This window comes from Phoca vitulina, unplaced genomic scaffold (genome assembly GCF_004348235.1).
Source record: "Phoca vitulina isolate PV1807 unplaced genomic scaffold, GSC_HSeal_1.0 scaffold6, whole genome shotgun sequence".
NCBI lineage: Eukaryota > Metazoa > Chordata > Mammalia > Carnivora > Phocidae > Phoca > Phoca vitulina.
The window spans coordinates 57,108,352-57,126,786 of NW_022589709.1; the positions used below are offsets into that span (position 1 = coordinate 57,108,352).

The following is an 18,435-nucleotide window of genomic DNA, read 5'->3' on the forward strand; positions in this document are numbered from 1 at the left end:
CCTGAGATCATGACCTGAGCTAAAACCAAGAGTTGGACGCTTAACTGACTGAGCCACGCAGGTGCCCCTATTTCTTTTTTAAATGATTATTGTGATTATTTACTTTATGTCGGGTATTGTCCTAAATACTGTATGTATGTTTGTAAAATCTCAGAACATTCTCATTCTCATGACTAACTTATTAGATATGATTGCTTCCATTTTACAAATAGAGAAACTAGGGTTCTGAAAGCCTAGGCAATATTCTCAAGGTCAGAAATCTAGTAAGCAGTTTAACTGGGATGTGAACTTCTGTCTGTCTGACTCCAAAGTACAGGTTTTTAACTACAATTGATTCTGTGTCTGAGGATGATAATAATTATAATAATCTGAAATGGGAAAGGGAAGACTAATAACAATGTCCATTTATTATGTTTATAGGAGCGTGAAATGAGATACAGCTTTGAGGGTTGGATAATTGCTATAACTATGTACCTATGGATAGGAAGTTATGAGATACGATCTAAATAAGCAACAGATAGAATAAAATACAGTTGACCCTTGAACAACACAGGGATTAGGGATGGCAACACCCTGTGCAGTTGAAAATCTGTGTAAAATTTCTGACTCTCCCAGAACGTGACAACTAACAGCGTCAGTTAGATTTGCTGCCTCAAAACTAGAATGGCACTTGGCACACAGTAGATGCTTAATACATCGCTAACTTAATGAATAAATGAAGAATGAACAAATACGGCTCTTTTTCTTTTTTCTTTTCTTTTTTTAAGATCTATTTATTTATTTGAGAGATAAAAAGTGTGCGCATGAGCAGGGGGAGGGGCGGAGGGAGAGGCAGTCTCCCCACTGAGCGTGGAGCCCGACATGGGGCTCGACCCCAGGACCCTGAGATCATGACCTGAGCTGAACCCAGGAGTCAGCCGCCTAACCGACTGAGCCACCCAGGTGCCCCTGGCCCTTTTTCTTTTATATCATATATATGGCAGTCTTACCTCACCTAGGAAACTGTGACCTTGTGAGGACAAGATCTATGCCTAGGTTCACCTTTACATCTCTCTAGTTCTTAACATAATACTTGCAATTTGCTTATTGATTGAAATTTTACAGAGATTTTATATACAATGTCTCATTTGTGACCTAACAACTCTTTAAAATAGGTTGGTATTCTTATTCCCAGCTGTCTCAGTCAACTTGGGCTGCTATAACAAAATACTACAGATTAGGTACCTTAAACAAGAGACATTTATTTCTCATGGTCCTGGGGGCTGGCAAATCCAAGAGCAAGGTGCCAGCCAGTTTGGTCCATGGTGAGAGCTTTCTCTCCTGACTTGAAGACAGCCATCTTTTCATTGGGCCTCACATGGTAGAGAGAGGGAGAGAACTCTGGTCCCTTTCTCTTCCTACAAGGATATTAACCTCATCCATGAGGGCTCCACCCTCATGACCTCATCTCACTTAATTACCACGCAAAGGCCCCCATTCCCAATACCATTACATTAGGGTTGGGACTTCGACATGTGAATTTAGGCAGGGGAGACATCAACATTTGGTCCATAACACAATTCACACAAAAGAAATCATAATGCAAGGAAATGTAATGATTTTGCCAAGGTGGGAAAGAATGGATAAATCAGATTTGAAGCCCAATTCTTTGTCTGTAAGTCCAGGACTCTCTTTGAAGGACAACTCTCTCTCCCAGTATAACTACTGAATCAGGAATGAGTAAATAGAATACTGAAGCAGGCCTCCCTCCCCTGTGAGTCCAGAGTAGGCAGGACTCTTCAGGAACATAAAAAGCCAGCTCACATGAAGGTATATTTCTACTTTGGGGTTTTGGGGTTTTTTTTTTTAATTTTTATTTTTTAAATTAAATACAGTTTCTTAAGTTTGTTTTGTGATAGCCAATCTGTCCTCACACTGCTATCTCCGCGCCACCCCCCCTTTCAGTGGAAGGAATGCAGACTCTGTGAGGTAGAATAATTCCAATAGGCCACATAACATTAAGATGGGGAGACAGGATTTGAACCCAGGACAGGTCGCCTCCCTGTTTTACCTGCAGGGTTGAGAAAGCACAGTGTGCTCTTCTGTGTGGTCTGCTTGCTCCAACGAGCAGGGTAAGTATAGCGTTCTCTTCTCCCATAGAAGTGAACAAGATACAAGTCTGAAAATTTAAATCCTTGGTCATTCATTGTTCTTAAGTATGTATGCATATAGATATCTCTATATATAGTCTATATACATATATACACGTGTGTGTGCGCTTGCATGTGTGCATGTGTTTGAAAAGTCCTTAAAGCCCATGTATTTTTTTCTGGTTTTGATGAGTTCTTTAACCTCCAAATAGTTCTGCAATCTGTCATTAAGCCTCAGAACTCCTGGAACCCTCATATGAAGTTAACCCATATTCCAAACTTAATTAGATTTATCCACCACTAATCTCTGTATCTATTTTTTTTTTTAAGATTTTATTTATTTATTTGAGAGAAAGAGACACAGCGAGAGAGGGAACACAAGCAGGGGGAGTGGGAGAGGGAGAAGCAGGCCTCCCGCTGAGCAGTGAGCCCGATGCAGGGCTCGATCCCAGGACCCTGGGATCATGACCTGAGCCGAAGGTAGACGCTTAACGACTGAGCCACCCAGGCGCCCTCTCTGTATCTATTTTTAACAGAAATATCTTATTTGTTATTTTCCCCAGACAGAACATGTCTCTATAACAAGCCACTGCAGCAAATTCTTCATCCTTGTAGATCGGAGTATAAGACCTAGATCTCAACCCAGAGACTGTTTTATCTTTCATTTTTTAGGGTGGACTATAGAAGGAAGGACTGTGTGACTTAGGCATTACAAAGACTAATTCACATTCAAGGCTACATTTAAATTTGTATGTCCGTCAGTGCATGATTATGCCACTTAATTGGTAATTCCATTCCAGTTCTACCCCACCCTGGGCCAAAGCAAAGTGAATCACAACAAACAAAAAATCAAAAACTTGCTTTATTTGATGACAATCCTAAATGTGTAGCATTCTTACAATTCACATGATGAGCTGCTTTTCCCTGGTACCCACTAGACATGAAAAACTTGTGTGTCCCTAGGGTGACCTAAGTTAAGAAACTTCAGAGGGGCCACCTCAAAAGGCTTGTACTAATGATGCAAAGAATGCCAGAACCCTTTGGAACTCTTCACTGGAAGTGGGCCCGTCTTTTAATGCTGACTTGAGAACAGAGAAGAAATGCAAGGCAAACAAAACTAAGATGCCCACCACACTTTCTGCATCTACAGTATGAAGGATTTTGGGCTGATGAAGAGAATGATATGGACCATTTAAGTTGCAACATTCTCTGATGATCCGATTTTCCCCTACATAATATGCTTCTCTGCCAGACCCAATGGTATTTTCACAGAAACTCCAACTACTTTACATGGAGTAGGCTGCTTAATATGATTTCCCTGTGAGCAAAATAAAATAGCTTTTTCGAGGCCTGAAAGGGATTCATAGCATATCAGTACTAGAGCAGTTACTTTTTTCCCTTGGGTTTCTTATTCTGGACTCATGAGCCACAGAGTACAAGACACAGACAGCTGTTTACGCTACTTCCAACTAGCTTCAGAAATTGTCAAGGTCTGTGCGAGAACAATGAAGAGACTAGAGGTATATCACATTTCCAGAAAACCCAGAGTTCCTGAGAAATAATTTTTTCAAACTTTAAGATGTTCTAAAGTAGCTTGTTATTTTAAGCACTGACATGGCAAAGAATCCCTTCCTTTAGCAGATAGCCTTCCGACAGCTTTTCTATTTGGCAAGTTGAAATTTTCCTAAGTTGTATTTATTTAAAGTGAGTACACCTGTGAATAAATAGAGAGCATTAAACTCGGGAGAGGGACAAAAATCTCTGGTGAACCGGCGGTGGCTTGCATTTGCTGCCCCACATCAATGCCATGGGGCTTCCTCATTATCAGTGCATTTAGAAGCTAAGAATCTTTGACATGACATTTCTTAAAAACACGTATTTATTGTACCCATTTGTCTATGACTACTTACGGAGTGCTATCATCATAACACCTAAGCAAGTTTAATAAAAAACATTTTAAAAATGAAGAGTCTTCACAAGATTCTTGAATATAAGTAAAAACATAGTGTGGAAAATATCAGCTAAAAAAAAGGATGGCTACAAAAAATTGAGGTGTAGGCCTGTACTCAGAATACAGCTGACTCTTTAACAACATGGGGGTTGGGCGCCAATCCTCAGCACAGCTAAAAATCTGCATATCACTTTTGACTGTCCAAAAGCTTAAGGACTACCAGTAGCCTTACTGAGAACGTAAATAGTCGATTAGCAGATAATCGAAGGGTCTGGCCGAAACAAGCTGCTTTAAGAAAATAATTTGGGGATGCCACAAAAGAGTCATTTTAGAATGCCAATGAACCTGATAAAATTTTAACCTCCAGCTTTTCCCGAGGGACACTGTGCAAAAGATTCGTATCCAAGTCCCCAGTTTCCACAGCTGCAAGAGGATCTGCCGGCAGCGTAGGGCTATATCATCAGCATGGCCTTTCACATGTCACTTGATCTGATGTGGCCACTATTTTCTGAGCCAGGGCAGAACCACGCTGTTACAGACTGCGTGTGTCCCCTCCAAATTCATGGGTAGAAACCTACTCCCCGGTGTGCTGGTAGTAGGAGGTGGGGTCTATGAGAGGTGAGCTGGTCACGAGGGTGGAGCCCTCATGAGTGGGATTAGTGCTTTCATAAAAGAGACCCTGGCCCCTTCCTCCACGTGAGGACGGAATGAGGGGACAGCCATCTGTGACCCAGGAAGCAGATGACATCAGACACCGAATCTGCTGGAGCCTTGATGTTCGACCTCCAGCCTCCAGAAGAGTGAGAAACAAATGTTTCTCGAAGCCAGAGTCTATTGTAATTTGTGACAGCAGGCTGAACAGATGATGTCCCACAGTAGGCCCTGATCCTGCCTAACTGTGCTGATAAGAAGCAATCGGATAAACTTCCCTTACCTTTTAAGGAATGCTAGCTTTTCCCCCTCAGCACCTTGTAAGCTCATGGAAATACCTCTGTCATCTGCTGCTTGGTTTCTCTGAAGCTATTTATAGCTCAGGTTAGGTCCTCCTCCAGGCTACTTTTTTTTTCTAATTTCATAAACTGAATATCAAGTCTCAACCTGTTTGAATTGCTCCCTCCACCATTCCCCACGTGACAGATACTTTAAAGTGGTTAAAGAAAACATTTTACGCACCTGCCTAACATTCAATGAACATGTATATGCAAAACATCTATATGCAAAAAACTTTGGACGTGGAGCATCCAAAAGTTGAATCAGACTCAGACCCAGCTCTCATGTAGTTTCAGCTTACAGGAAAGATGTCTTCAAAAAAGGAAAAAAAAAAAAAAAAGGACAGAAGAAAGTGTTCAATGTCACTAGCATAGCAAGTTCAAGGGAAAATGACATTTGGTCTTTCCAGGGAGATCAGGAAGAGTCTCCTGAAAGTCATTTTTTGATTGAGACTTAAAGTATTCTTTTTAAAACAGTCTTATAAGAAACAATATATTTCCTTTTTCTGATGTCACAGCCCCAGCAAGTGGTTTTATACCAAATTTAATGGCAGTTACACACAATGTTTTGTGTGTGGGAGGAGGAAGAAAGAGAAGTAACCACACAATTCAAAAATACAAAAACAAAAACAAAATCTTGGATAACTTTTAGCATCTGTTCCACTCCTACATTAATAAAATTCACCTGGGAATTCTGAGGAAAAGGAGAACAGAGAACAAGGGTGGGGGGTAAAGAAGGGCATACTGGTGAATAAAAAGCCACAGGGGGAGAAAAAAGCCACAGAGAGCCCCCCCAGGACAGACCTCACTCCCCCTCCCCAAACCAGGAGGACACTGCGCTGGGAAGCTGAAGCTCTTCTGCTGGATTATGTCCCCAAAAGAAGGCTGCCTGCTGCAGCACCCAGCGGAAGGTGGGGGGAGGGCAGCAGGGAGGGAGCGGCCGGGTGGGGGGCGGGCATAAGGGAAGGAAACACTTAGCTGAGCAGATGGCGAAGGGTGAAGGAGCTGTATTTGTATATTTAGAGAGATGGACAGGGCTGAGGAGCTTGTAAACTGAAAAGCAAATGTCCTAAACTTCATTATTTTTAAAAAAGAAAGATGTCCTTGCTATCCCTACCCTACACCCAACTTGTTAATAACTTAGTTCTTTTTCTTTTCTTCTTCTTCTTCTTCTTCTTCTTCTTCTTCCTTTTTTTGGGGGGTGCGTTTTATTAATACTTTGCTCTTGCTTGAGAGAGGTCAGTGATCTCACCGGGCTGAGGCGTGGCATGGACGCACCTGTACCCAGAAGGATGGCCAGAACTTCTGCTGACCCCAGAGCCACCCTGCCAGGTAATGCTAGTGCCATTCTGAAGTCTGGCTTGCCATTGTCCCCTGTGCAATAACCCAGGTCGAGGATCCCAGTGCTGTGTATAGCCTGGGACTTCACTTCTAACTCTATGACCTAGAGATCAGGGTCCATAGACATAGAAGGCATGCCATTCCTCAGCGTAAGGAAGGAGTCAGGACCCCTAGGGCCTCCAGGCTTGCAAGGTGCTGCATCTGCTGAATTTTGAGGTAGGTTATTGGGATGGCCAAGTGTGCCTTCTTCTGGGACACCAACATCTTTTGGGAAGTTCCTCTGCCTCCACTGGGGCCATGGTAAGGAAATGGCACCTACTCCCATGACCCACTGTAGGTTTGTGTGACATCAAATCAGGCCCCACTGAAAGACATGCTGGTTCCCATGGTATTCAGGTCATATGGCTGGAGTGAGAAGTGGCTGGGTCATTCCCACTGGGCTGAGGGTTGGCATTAGAACATGAAATTTGAGGATTTCGTGTATTAATGCCCATTCCTGGCATGCTATTCACAGATGGCAAGTTGGGTGTAAGAGTTAGGGGGGAGCTGTCATGTGAATCAACAGCAGTCTTGACGGTATGATGGTCCAAGCAGGCATTGCCAACTTGGATATTCAACACATCATAATGGAGGGCAGGTTTGGGAAAGGACAGGCTCTGGAGGCAAGCTGTACCAGGGAAGACATCTGCATACTCACAGAAGCAGAACAAGCAGAGCAGCAGCAGACCCTAAGATGGGGCTATTTAATCAAAGTACCAATGTCTGAGCCCAGCATCAGGCCCACCACATACGGTGGAATCTGGAGAAGCTTGAGGTTCCCCAATGGTAAGTTCGGCACTGACGACTGGACTGCACATGGTGGGAGGTTTCAGAGAAGTATACGAGCAGAATGCACATGGTGGCTTGCCAGAGATTTATTCATGGGCTTCTGCCTTGGTTGTGTCAAACTGGGGGAGCTGTATGTAGAAGCTAATGGGGTTTCTAGAAGAACTGACAAGTAGCAATAACTATAACAAAGCTGGCCATTAGCCCTTTGGTGGGTCTGACTGGCTCTCTGAGATTTTGCAAAACAATTATTGCCTCCTGGACCTTGAGATACAGGAGGAAATGGCCCGAGGCCCATGCCTTCCTCCTGCAGGGTACTCACCATATGGCAGGGAAACCATCCTCTGCTAAGCAGGCAGCATCTTGGAGCTACCTGAGTGTAATTCATCATCTCTCCAGGGCACACCAAGCCTCTCATCTTTTAAGGTATCACATCTGTTGGATCCTGTGTTGACATTTAAATTCACATCTCTCTTCATGGCATTAAGGACCATCCCAAACTCAAAGCCCAACCAGTGCCCATCTGTGGGGCATTGCTTTTAGAAAGTCATCGCTGGTGAAACTTAGAAATGGAAAATGGAAATGTTCACTGAGAGCCTGGGATCATCCTGGTTATCTCCATGCTGGGCCTGATGCCTGCCATGCTTATCCCAGGGAGAAGGCCTGGGCATTCTTTTGCCAAATGCTGTTGAAACCTCTCCACAGACAACTCTGGGGATTTTGGAAGTGCTCCCCTCAGTCTAGACCACCGAAGACGGCTTGGCCAGGAGAGGAGTTTCAGTCATCTAGGATTTTTGACCTATTGTCTGGCCCAATGACTCCAGAAAGACCAGGTCTAGGTGCACAACTGGGGATATCTGTCCCTTCCATTGTTGAGCTTATCATTCCTGCAAATCGAAGGAGGCCTATCTGCCCCCTGGCATGTTGGGGTTGAGGGTAATGGCCCTAGGGACAGAGAATGTGGCATACCGATACTATCAGGAGATGGCTCTTCTTGCCCAGGTACCTAGCTTTCATCAGGAGTCATCTGCTATCAGAGGAGAGCCCCCTAGATCAATTTGCAAGTCCATGTTAATAAACAGGCATACCTGGGGAGAGTACTGTGGTACTGATTCCTCTACTACTCTTTATAAAAATGCCTCCTGTCATTTCAGCCAAAACTCTTTGCTCAGGAACTATATGATCTGGGTGGTTGGATCCTAGGGGCCCACAAGGGAGTTTGTTGAAGGTAGAACCACTTCAACTGGAGAAAAGGACACATGTCTGTATCCTATAAGGACAAGCAGAGTCCCCACATCTGTCTGGGGCCCAAGTCCCTTACCTAGGCGTTGGTACTGAATCATCATGACCTGTATAAACCGTTATGGTTACTTGGGAGTTCCGTGTAACACCCCAGCATTCTGCATTGTTTGTGCTACTGTGAATACTTTCTCATTAGGTAAAAGCATATGCCGGTTATTTCTGAGAGTTTGAAAGGAAAGCTACTGATGTTTCAGCTGCTCATGAAACAGTCTATCTGGATTCTCTCCCAGGGTGGGGGGATCTCCACCCAACATTAGTGGAAGGGCTGAAGGAAGAAGGGGGAGGAGATATAGGGATTTTCCAAAGAGCTATTGCCCTGGTAGGAGACAGAGGAAACTGCTTGGTTTGGGGGCATCAAATTTATTTGTCCCAATACCATGTAGGAGCAGTGAAATATAGCTGGCCAGGCTACATTCTACAGAAGGAATCAGTCTGTTTTCTCCCCCAGGCCTGTCCTAGGCCAGGGGACACATGGGAGCAGCTGGTCTGGGGGCTGATGCCAGAATGCAGAGTCATGGGCAGTTGGCATTCAGAGAGGAATTATGGCCCTGGTTGGCTGAAAGTGGGGGCTGTTGTAGGAGAGGTTTTAGATCATTCCAAAGGCAGTTATCTGTGTGTTCAGAGGGGCTTTGGTTCTCTCTCTGTCTTGCTGCTAGGGATGTCCTGGATTTGGAAAGGAGTGGCAGTTTCAACTTGACCCTCAGTGCAGCTTCTGCAGTCTGTAAACATATGTACCATTTGGGCTAACATCCTCTGAGCAGGTGTGGGATTTGGACAAGTCTGACTGTGGGAAAGTCTGGAAGACCTGTGGGTCATGGAATTTGATAGGGTCATCAGTGTGCTAAGAATCCTGGGACTTCCTGTGGTCAGCATAATTACTTTCTTTAGTCCTGGGAGCTCTCTGACCAAAGGAGGGGATGAAAATATCTTGCTCCCTTGGCACCATTTCCAGTTCCATTCTTCAGGCCCATGATCTCATCTGACCCAAGGAGTGCTTGAGGGGTATGGCTCCCACTCTTGGAGTCACAAGGAGAAGGGGGAAGGAGACTGAGATTAACTGGCTAGTTTTCATGTTTACTCTGCATAGAGAATTTAGGAACCAGGTGGGGCTTTGCAGAAAGGGACATCACCGTAGGAGGAATGCCCATTACCTCCCACTCTACCTTGGGTTTTGACTCTCTTTCGTGATGGGGAATTTCCCTCTTTAGGGTTACTGGAATGGACCGAACCCCTGAGCTTGCTGTCACAAACAGGAACAGGCTCTCTGAGTTCTTCTCAGATGGCAGCAAAAACAGCTGTGTGATAGTAACCTGATGCTTTCTGCGTATGTCCCCTCATGCTGGCCACCTGAATGCCTTGTTCCTCTTTGTTCTTCTGTGCACTGAAGTTGGTCTTGCAGCTACACCATTCTCTAGGTGAGCCTCCTGCTGCCAGAGGAGAACCTCGTATCTCGAGGGCACAACAATACAGAGAGCTTGCTGATCCTGGAGCTCAGGGGTCCAGGAACCATTCTCAAAGGCAATCCACACCTTTCAGGACATTCGATTTGTTCTTTTTCTATAATGGGACACAGAAGAACTTTCCAAGATCATCTCCCACTCCCAAACAAAAGTGAAAATCAGGCTGACATCAGTTAGTTCCATGTTCAGTCTCTGGATGTGGAGTGAGGGCAGGGAAAGGGGAGCTGGCTTTGGTCCATGGCCTAGCCAGCTGCTAGGCTGGGCAGCCCCTCCTCTCCTAGCCCCTGCAGCTCTTAAAGTGTTTTAACCACTGGAAGGGATCATGTAAATAAAGCATATAAAAAATGAGGTTGGGGCATCTGGGTGACTCAGTCGGTTAAGCATCTGACTCTTGGTTTCAGCTCAGGTCATGATCTCAGTGTCATGAGATCGAGCCCTGCCTCAGTCTCCCCACTCAGCTAGGAGTCTGCTTGAGATTCTCTCCCTCTGTCCCTCCCCCCACTTGCACGAGCTCTGGCACGTGCATGCTCTCTCTCTCTCATTCTATAAAATAAATAAACAAATCTTAAAAAAAAAAAAAAAAGAAATGAGCTTGGAGAGGCAAGTTGGGACAAAATTTACAGTGTTTTGGTAGGGAGTGAGGAACTACCAAAGATTACTACTGCACGTGAGAGTGACATGATCATGACTTGGCTTCAGAGTGATTCACTCTCCCATTATTGTTTAAAGGAAAAAGAGATTCTTTTGGATGCAAGCAAGAGAAAACCAAATCAAGATGGCTTCGCTGATAGAGATTATCTCATATAACAGGAAGTCCATATCTATAAAGAGATATTTGATTGTCTTTTACAAAGCAATGGTGATATTTGAAACCAAGGGATTGGCTGAGGGTGTCAAGAGAGGACACAGACAAAACAACAACAAAAAAGTGACAAATAACAGAAGTTCAGAGAACACCAAAGAGGAAAGCTAGGAGGCAGAAAAAAAATTGAGTCCTTATTATCCAATTTTTTGCCATCTCTATTTTAACACAAGAGTTCACCTCTACCCCCTCAATGATTATTTTTAAATGAAAGTAATTTATTTAAATGAAATGAAAAAGACACTCAGTCTCTCAGGAATATTACATTCTCATTTCAGAAAGCCAGTTTATCCAAGCCTAAGGATAACCACGGGTCCTTCCTCCATAGACAGGCCTTCCAACCCATTTCTAAATAATTTTATTTACTGTTACCAAAAGTAACTAGAATATTCATCCCTAGGGGCCATTTGTCACCTTATGAGAAGTTTCTGCATGTATATAGGGAGCACCTACTGAAATTCATAGAGAAACTGAGTAAGCCACAGCGCAGTGTCCCAATGAAAACAGGAAAGGTGCTGTTTCACAGATGTGCTGCAGTTGTCTGCAGCGAGGCTGGGCACTCAGCCCGAGGCTCAGATATGAATGCCCAAGTCAGGGACAACTCTTCATGTATCTTGGCAGATCATCCTCTAAGACGTGATTGTAATCACCATGAGATTCTATTTTGCACAGCAGGATAAAGGGATATGGACTTAATATTACAAAATGAAAAGACTATTTGCCCTCTTCCATTTTTTTTGAGAGAGAGAGAGAGATAGAGGTGGTGGGGTGAGGAGAGGGACAGGATGAGAGAGACTCTTAAGCAGGTTCCACACCCAGTGCAAAGCCTGATTTGGAGCTCGATCTCATGACCCTGAGATCATGACCTGAGCCAAAATCAAGAGTCAGACACTTAACCGACTGAGCCACCCAGGTGCCCCACGCCCTCTTTCACTTCCAAGCTAGCTCAGTTAGGACATCACTTCTATCATTCTTGTGACCACTTGAGGTATATGTGCCAACCCCCAGACAAGGCAGACATCACTCAGCACTCTGCCACCTGTTTCCTCATCAACAGACCAAAATGGCCCCTCACAGGAAACAGACACTAATGATTCCAGGGGAACCAAAGGGGATGATGAACCTCTGTGGATGATGAAGTCGATGTTAAGCAACCAGCTCTTGCCAAATGATTCCAAGGTCCACACCTAAGGACTCAACTCCTTGCCCTTGGGCAGATGTGCTTTTGCCACAGAAAATAACGAAAACTATCTAACTTGAATTCAACAGTGCTATATTCTGTAAAATTATATCAGAGCTTTTAATTTAGAAAGGCCAATTGTGTAATTTTTAAATTAATCCCTCAGATACTATACACTTCTTAAGCAGATCTGAATGAATGAAAGAATAAGTAAACATGCACAGACATGTAGCTATAGATAGTTAACATTTATTAGTTAACTAGTGACCTAGACAGGCTGAGCAGCAATCTTCAAGACTGTAAAGGAAAGCTGTTAATTAACAGAACCTAAAACACCCCATACTCTTCTGGAACAAAGTGTCCACGGACATTTGCCTCACAGAGCTAGCTGGTGAGAGTTCCATGATGGCTCTTCCAACCATGTCTTTAAACTGTGCAGTTACAATATGCATACAATTCAATGCATTCAGTAATTAGTTCTCAGCATCTTGTGAACTGAGGACCTATTCCCAGAATGATTTAGTACAGTTTCCTCTAAAGTTCATGCTAAAATAAGAAATAATTAGGCTCAGAAGGGTTTTACTTAAAACCTTGTGCCTCTACTTATCTAAAATGACAGTGTTAATTAGGCTTCTCATAAATTTCCCTGCCACACTTCACTCTGAGGATCACACACCTCAGGTGTTCCCTCAGGGTCTGGCACGGTGCTGAAAACCCATTGAGGTGGGAGCTGCTCTGTCTGGAATTCCTTGAAATACGTTATTCACTTAGAGACACAAGGTTCTTGTATGGCAATGTAGTCAGTGGTGGTTTTTGCCCTAACCACATATCCAAGTCAATCTGTTGGGAGTTAAAAAAAAAAAAAAAAAAAAAATTGGTCTAAGCAGAGATACAGCAAATGCTCTCTATGGACCGGGTGATGGCCTGTGAAATGTCACTAGTGCACGGAGTGATATGTAGAGAAGTTGGGAGTAAACACTGAGAAACTGTTATAGCAATCCGATGGAGTAATGTTTTATCCAATAAATTTAATATTTTTAAAATGGGGATTATATTTTATGTGTCACGTTTTTCTGTTTCATTTTCATTATAGTTCATCTTCTGGTAGTTGATTTTTCTTTCTGCTTATAGATATTTCCTATTTCTTTGCATACCTGGTAATTTTTTAATTGGATTGTGGAGAGTGTGAATTTCCACTGCTGGGTGCTGGCATTAGCCATATTCCTTTACACAGCAGTCAACTTTGTTCTGAAATACAGGTACGTTACCACAGATCAGTTTGATCTTCTCAAGGTGTGCTTTTGGGCTGCCTCCAAGCAGGTCTCACCTTGTTTGTTTCTCTTCTGTGAAAGGATCATACTCCTAAAAGGACTTTCATCCAATATCTGAAAACCACTGTTTCATATATTTTGCTGGTTTCCTAATCATTTAAGGTGGAAGGGTAAATCAATCCCTATTACTTCATTATGGCTAGAAACAGATGTCCTAGGACTTAACATCCTTCATTTTGGTATCCAGTAATTCACAGATAGGTAATTTTACTGTATTTTATAAAAATATCAATTTATAATGGAAGTGAAGTTAAAAAACGAAACAAAGCAAAACAACCAAGAAACCCAAACAACTCAATTTAAAAATGAGCAAAGGACTCAAATAGACATTTCACAAAAGAAGGTCCCCAAATGGCCAATGACCACATGAAAAGATGCTCAAAATCACTGATCATTAGAAAAAATGCAAATCAAAACCACAATAATATACCTACCTCATACTCTTTGGGATGGCTACTATCAAAAACAACACCAAACAGAAGCCCCCAGAAAATAACACATCTTGGCAAGGGAAAAATCGGAACCCCCATCCTCCATCCCTAATGGTGAAATAGTACAGACTCTATAGAAAACAGTATGGTGGTTCCTCAAACAATTAAAAACAGAATTAGCACATGATCCAACAATTTCACTGGATTGAAAGAACTGAAAGCCGTGACTCCAACAGATACTTGTACACCCATATTCAAAGCAGTATTATTCACAATAGCTAAAAGGTAGAAGCCACACAAGTGTCCACTGATGAATGAATGGATTGAAAGATGTGGTATCCATACAATGTAATGTTATTCAGCTTTCAAAGAGAGGGAATTCTGACATATGCCACAGCTTGAATGAACCTTGAAGACATCGTGCTAAGTGAAATAAGCCACTCAAGAAAGGACAAATACTGTATGATTCCACTTACATGAGGCACTTAGCATAGTCAAACTGGGGGAGTCAAAAAGTAGAAGTGGGGTTGCCAGGGGCTGGGGGAAGAGGAGAATGGAGAATTATTGTTTAACAGGTACAGAGTTTCAGTTTGGGCAAATGAAACATGTTCTAGAGATGGTAGTGATAGTTGCACAACAATGTCCTTGAACGTACGGTGAATGTACTTCATGACCCTGAACTGTATACTTACAGATGGCAAAAGGGTAAATTTCAGATGATGTGTATTTTATCCCCAAAAAAGTATATTTAAAAGCAAAACAAAATAAACAGCTACTGGATCTTTTCCCAGGTAGCCTGAGAATCACTCATCTATAGAGGCTGGCGGTAGGAAAAGGCCTAAGTGAGGGGGAGTCTGATGAGCTTTCTACCCACGATCAAAGATGACAAACAAGCCTTTCATGCCACGCAGGGACCACCCAGCCAGGGAACTGGGAAGGTCTAAGGACGTCAGACCTATAGAACCTACCATGGTGGCTATTTTTCTATCATCTGTTTTCCTACTTAATTAGCAGCGAAATCTTTAACAATGGTCTATGTGGTGGGCTTCACGCACAGTGAGGAAAGTAGGATCTGGGAGGCTTATTGTCTTCTGCAGTGAGTCTGGGGGACAGACCTCAAGAAGTTGGGGCAGTAGCAGCTGCTCTGAAGACAGACAAAAGCAATTAAGTCTCTGTGTTCTGAAGGGAGGAAGAAGAACAATACTGGCCCAAGACATATTGTTTATCCTAAAAAGAGAATGTTATTAATAATATGTATAACATGCTCCCATTCCTACATATTAGGAAAATAAATATATAGAGGAAATATATATATTAGGAAAGTATATATATATTCAATAGAAAATATGCTGGAAGGAAATAAACCAAAATATGAACATTGGTTATATCTGTGTAATCAGATCGTGGATTATTTTTACTTTCTCTCTGCAAGTTTTTTTCATTACCTGTTGTCTTCACAGTGGGTAGGTAAAACTCTTCTATAATTGGGGCAAGAAAGCAATTTTTATTTAGAAATTAGAGAAGGACTGAAGGGAGATGTTATGTGGCCCAGATCTGAGGTACATTTAATTTTCTTTTTGGAGATTTATGTATAAATTAGTCTATGTTTCATTATTTCTCATTCCACTTTTGTTTTTAACATTAGAGATCTAACCAGCAGTTTGTGCATTAAGGTAACAATGCTTATCGTTTTATGTGCTAGAAATGCATTTCATTCATCTAGGTCAGATAAGATTAGAGTAATTAAGGTCACTGGACTTTGTCATTTAACAAATCCTTAAATCCAACTCTAATCTCATTCATCAATGCCACAAACGAAGGGGTTAATTGCTAACATACAGTGTGTCATACCCACCCAGACACTAATGTTATAATATTAAATGTTATTAATGTATTGCTTTGTATCTTTAGACAAGGGCTGATGTATTCACTACTCTAAGAGTTAGAGATTTATTAGTTCTGAAGAGGTTATCCCTGGGGTAACTCATTATCGCTTGTGCAAGCACAGAATGTTCTGTGACAGGAGAATGTCTAAGATGAAACAACCCAATTAATCAAGATGGGGCATGCATGTGGTGGTTTTGCAACACGAATCCACGCTGTCAGTTCTCGAATTGTCACCGTGCCGCCCTGTGGCTGAGGCAATGCCCCCGCTAGCACAGGCTAGCCGCCGACGCGGAGAGGGGGATCCTGCTTGCCTGTTGCCACATCAGACTCCTGCTCAGTCGCCTCGCTGCAGCTCTATCATGAGGCTTTACGATTCTCCTGCACCAAACCTTTCACCACTTTAAAAAGGAGACAATCGAACTGATTTGAGTCTTAATCCATCTCTCCCTTCCTTGATCCCTCCCTGCCGCCCCCCACCCCCGCCCCGTCTCTCTCTTTTCCTTTCTCCAATTCTGACAAAGGTGCTAAGGAGGAGTTAAAGTTCCTAAAGGGCAGTCTCGAAGGATCAGCCTCCAAATAAATGTGTTATCTCAAAATTTGGAATCCTCTGAGGCCATTAAAAATGATGTCGTAAAAAGTTTTTGCACACACGGGAATGTGTTCACTTCACGCTGTTATTGTGAAAAGAGCGGCTTACGGATGTAACGCTATGAACATAGCAGATGACTCCAATTTTGTAAACTAAAATGATGCGGGGAGTCTCCGTCTATTATAAAAGATGAGAAGGAGTAAAAGACCTAATATCAACATTTGAGGGGGAGAGGAAAGCTTTGCTGGGTTGTGTTTCTTAGTTTGTTTGATGCCTATATATTTTTCTCCATTTTCCAAATATTATAAAGGAGAAATATATCACTTTCTAAAAAAAATAAAAAAAGACTCCCAATAAATTTTACTTTTAGGGTTATTCTCTAAACCAGGGATAGAGCAGAGTCTATTTCTCGCTACCAATTCCAATGCAACAGCGATTTTCCTGTAAATCTTGATCTTGTCATGTTGGCGTGAGGCTCAAACAGAAATTGCTCAAACGTGCCACCTTTTCCTCAAACTAAAATCTTATATATACCTTGACCCTCTTTATCACAAAATCAGAAAACCCATCCAGAAACGGGGGGGCGGAGGGGGAGGCATTGTCCAATCAGTTCTGCTTTTTCCTCAAAACTCTACAGGAAGATTTCATAAAGAGGCTGCCTTGGGCCCAGGGGACACTTCCTTTGGGAATGCTTTCCTCTCTCCTCACCCTGACACCAGGAAGGAAAAAAAAACAAACAAACAATAATTGGCATTGTTACTGTGCTCAGAGCTTTGAAAGTACTTTCACACATAGTAAGAAGGATGCAAAGAGAAACTCTTTCCTGAGCAGTCTGATGCCCTGCTGACAGACACGTCCCCTCAGTGAGTACATTGTAACTGGGGTCCCAGGTGGCAGCACGGGGACTCGCAGAGGCACGGGATAAGGGAGCTGACCCTTAGAGCTGACGTCAGCCAGCCCCCATTCTAATCATTTTACATATCATGCAGCCCTCGTGGCGACGCCGGGAGGAAGGTAGCATTATCTGTATTGGGGGTCAGCAAACTACAGCGCATGGGCCAAATGTGGCCCACAGCTTGTGACTGTGAATAAAGTTGTATTGGAACACAGCCACGCCCATTTATTTACTGTCTATGGCTGCTTTCCTGCTACAACCACGGCACTGAGTAGTAGTTGCAACAGAGGCGATTTTCCTACAATGCCTAAACTCGTATTTGGCCCTTTATAGAACATATTTGTCGACCCCGATCTACTGATAGCTATGAAGAAGGCTCAGGGCCCGGAGCCACTGACTGGCAGGACCAAGACGTAAACATGCATCTATCTCACTTCAAGCCCACATGCTTTTCATTTCTCCAAACCAGAACTTCAAGAGTAAGACCCTAGCTTCCTCTGAAGTGTATCATACCAGTGGCACCTTACAAGCTGAGAAAGGGGACACATGGAAAACTGCGCTATTATTTTTAAGACACATTAAGAAACATAGTAACTGTTGGATTCCTTAAGTGAAAGAATACTTCACTGTAAGTTACCTCTTGTTTTTCAACTTTTAACTCTACAATAAAAATTATAAGCCAGAAAATTAAAAAAAAAAAAAACCTAGTGAAATTTTACAGGCAAAATTGGCATTAGATTTCATTGTATAGCTTTCACAGAAAAAAAAGACCCTAAAAATACATAATGTGTTCCTTTAGTGTGATATGGTACCATCTGCCTGAACTTGCTAGCTTCTTCCCAGCCTAGATAGGAAGGGGTAGGGAAACATGTGCCTCAAGTAAGAGTCTAATCTAGTCTTCGTTTTTAGCATGGCTTTTGTTTTAAATGTCAGTTTCCCTTTCAAAACTCCTTTTGCTAACTTCTTAACCACTCAGTCACCTGGGGCATAGCAGACACTTTCTGTAGGGGCTTGATGGAAGAAACTACTAACTCTTACTTGCTCACACTACCTTACCCACTGGTAACACAAAGGTACGAGGCATGAAAAACAGAGACCAGAGAAGGGTGGGATGCTGGCTCCATTCCCTCTGGCAGCAGCAAATGTAGGAAAGGGAGCATCTCCCCAAGACCTCATCTTTCTTAGAGTCCAGCAGCTGAGTGGAGGAAAAGTAAGGAAAATCCTAGAGGACTGTCCTTGGCATGTCCTCACATGCGGTGGGAA

The 18,435-nt window shown here is 42.9% G+C and overlaps 1 pseudogene; it reads right to left on the bottom strand.

Annotated features, from left to right (window-relative positions):
- Positions 1 to 6,513: 6,513 nt before the first annotated feature.
- LOC116632024 lies at positions 6,514 to 9,275 on the bottom strand (annotated as a pseudogene).
- Between the last annotated feature and the right edge of the window lie 9,160 nt (positions 9,276 to 18,435).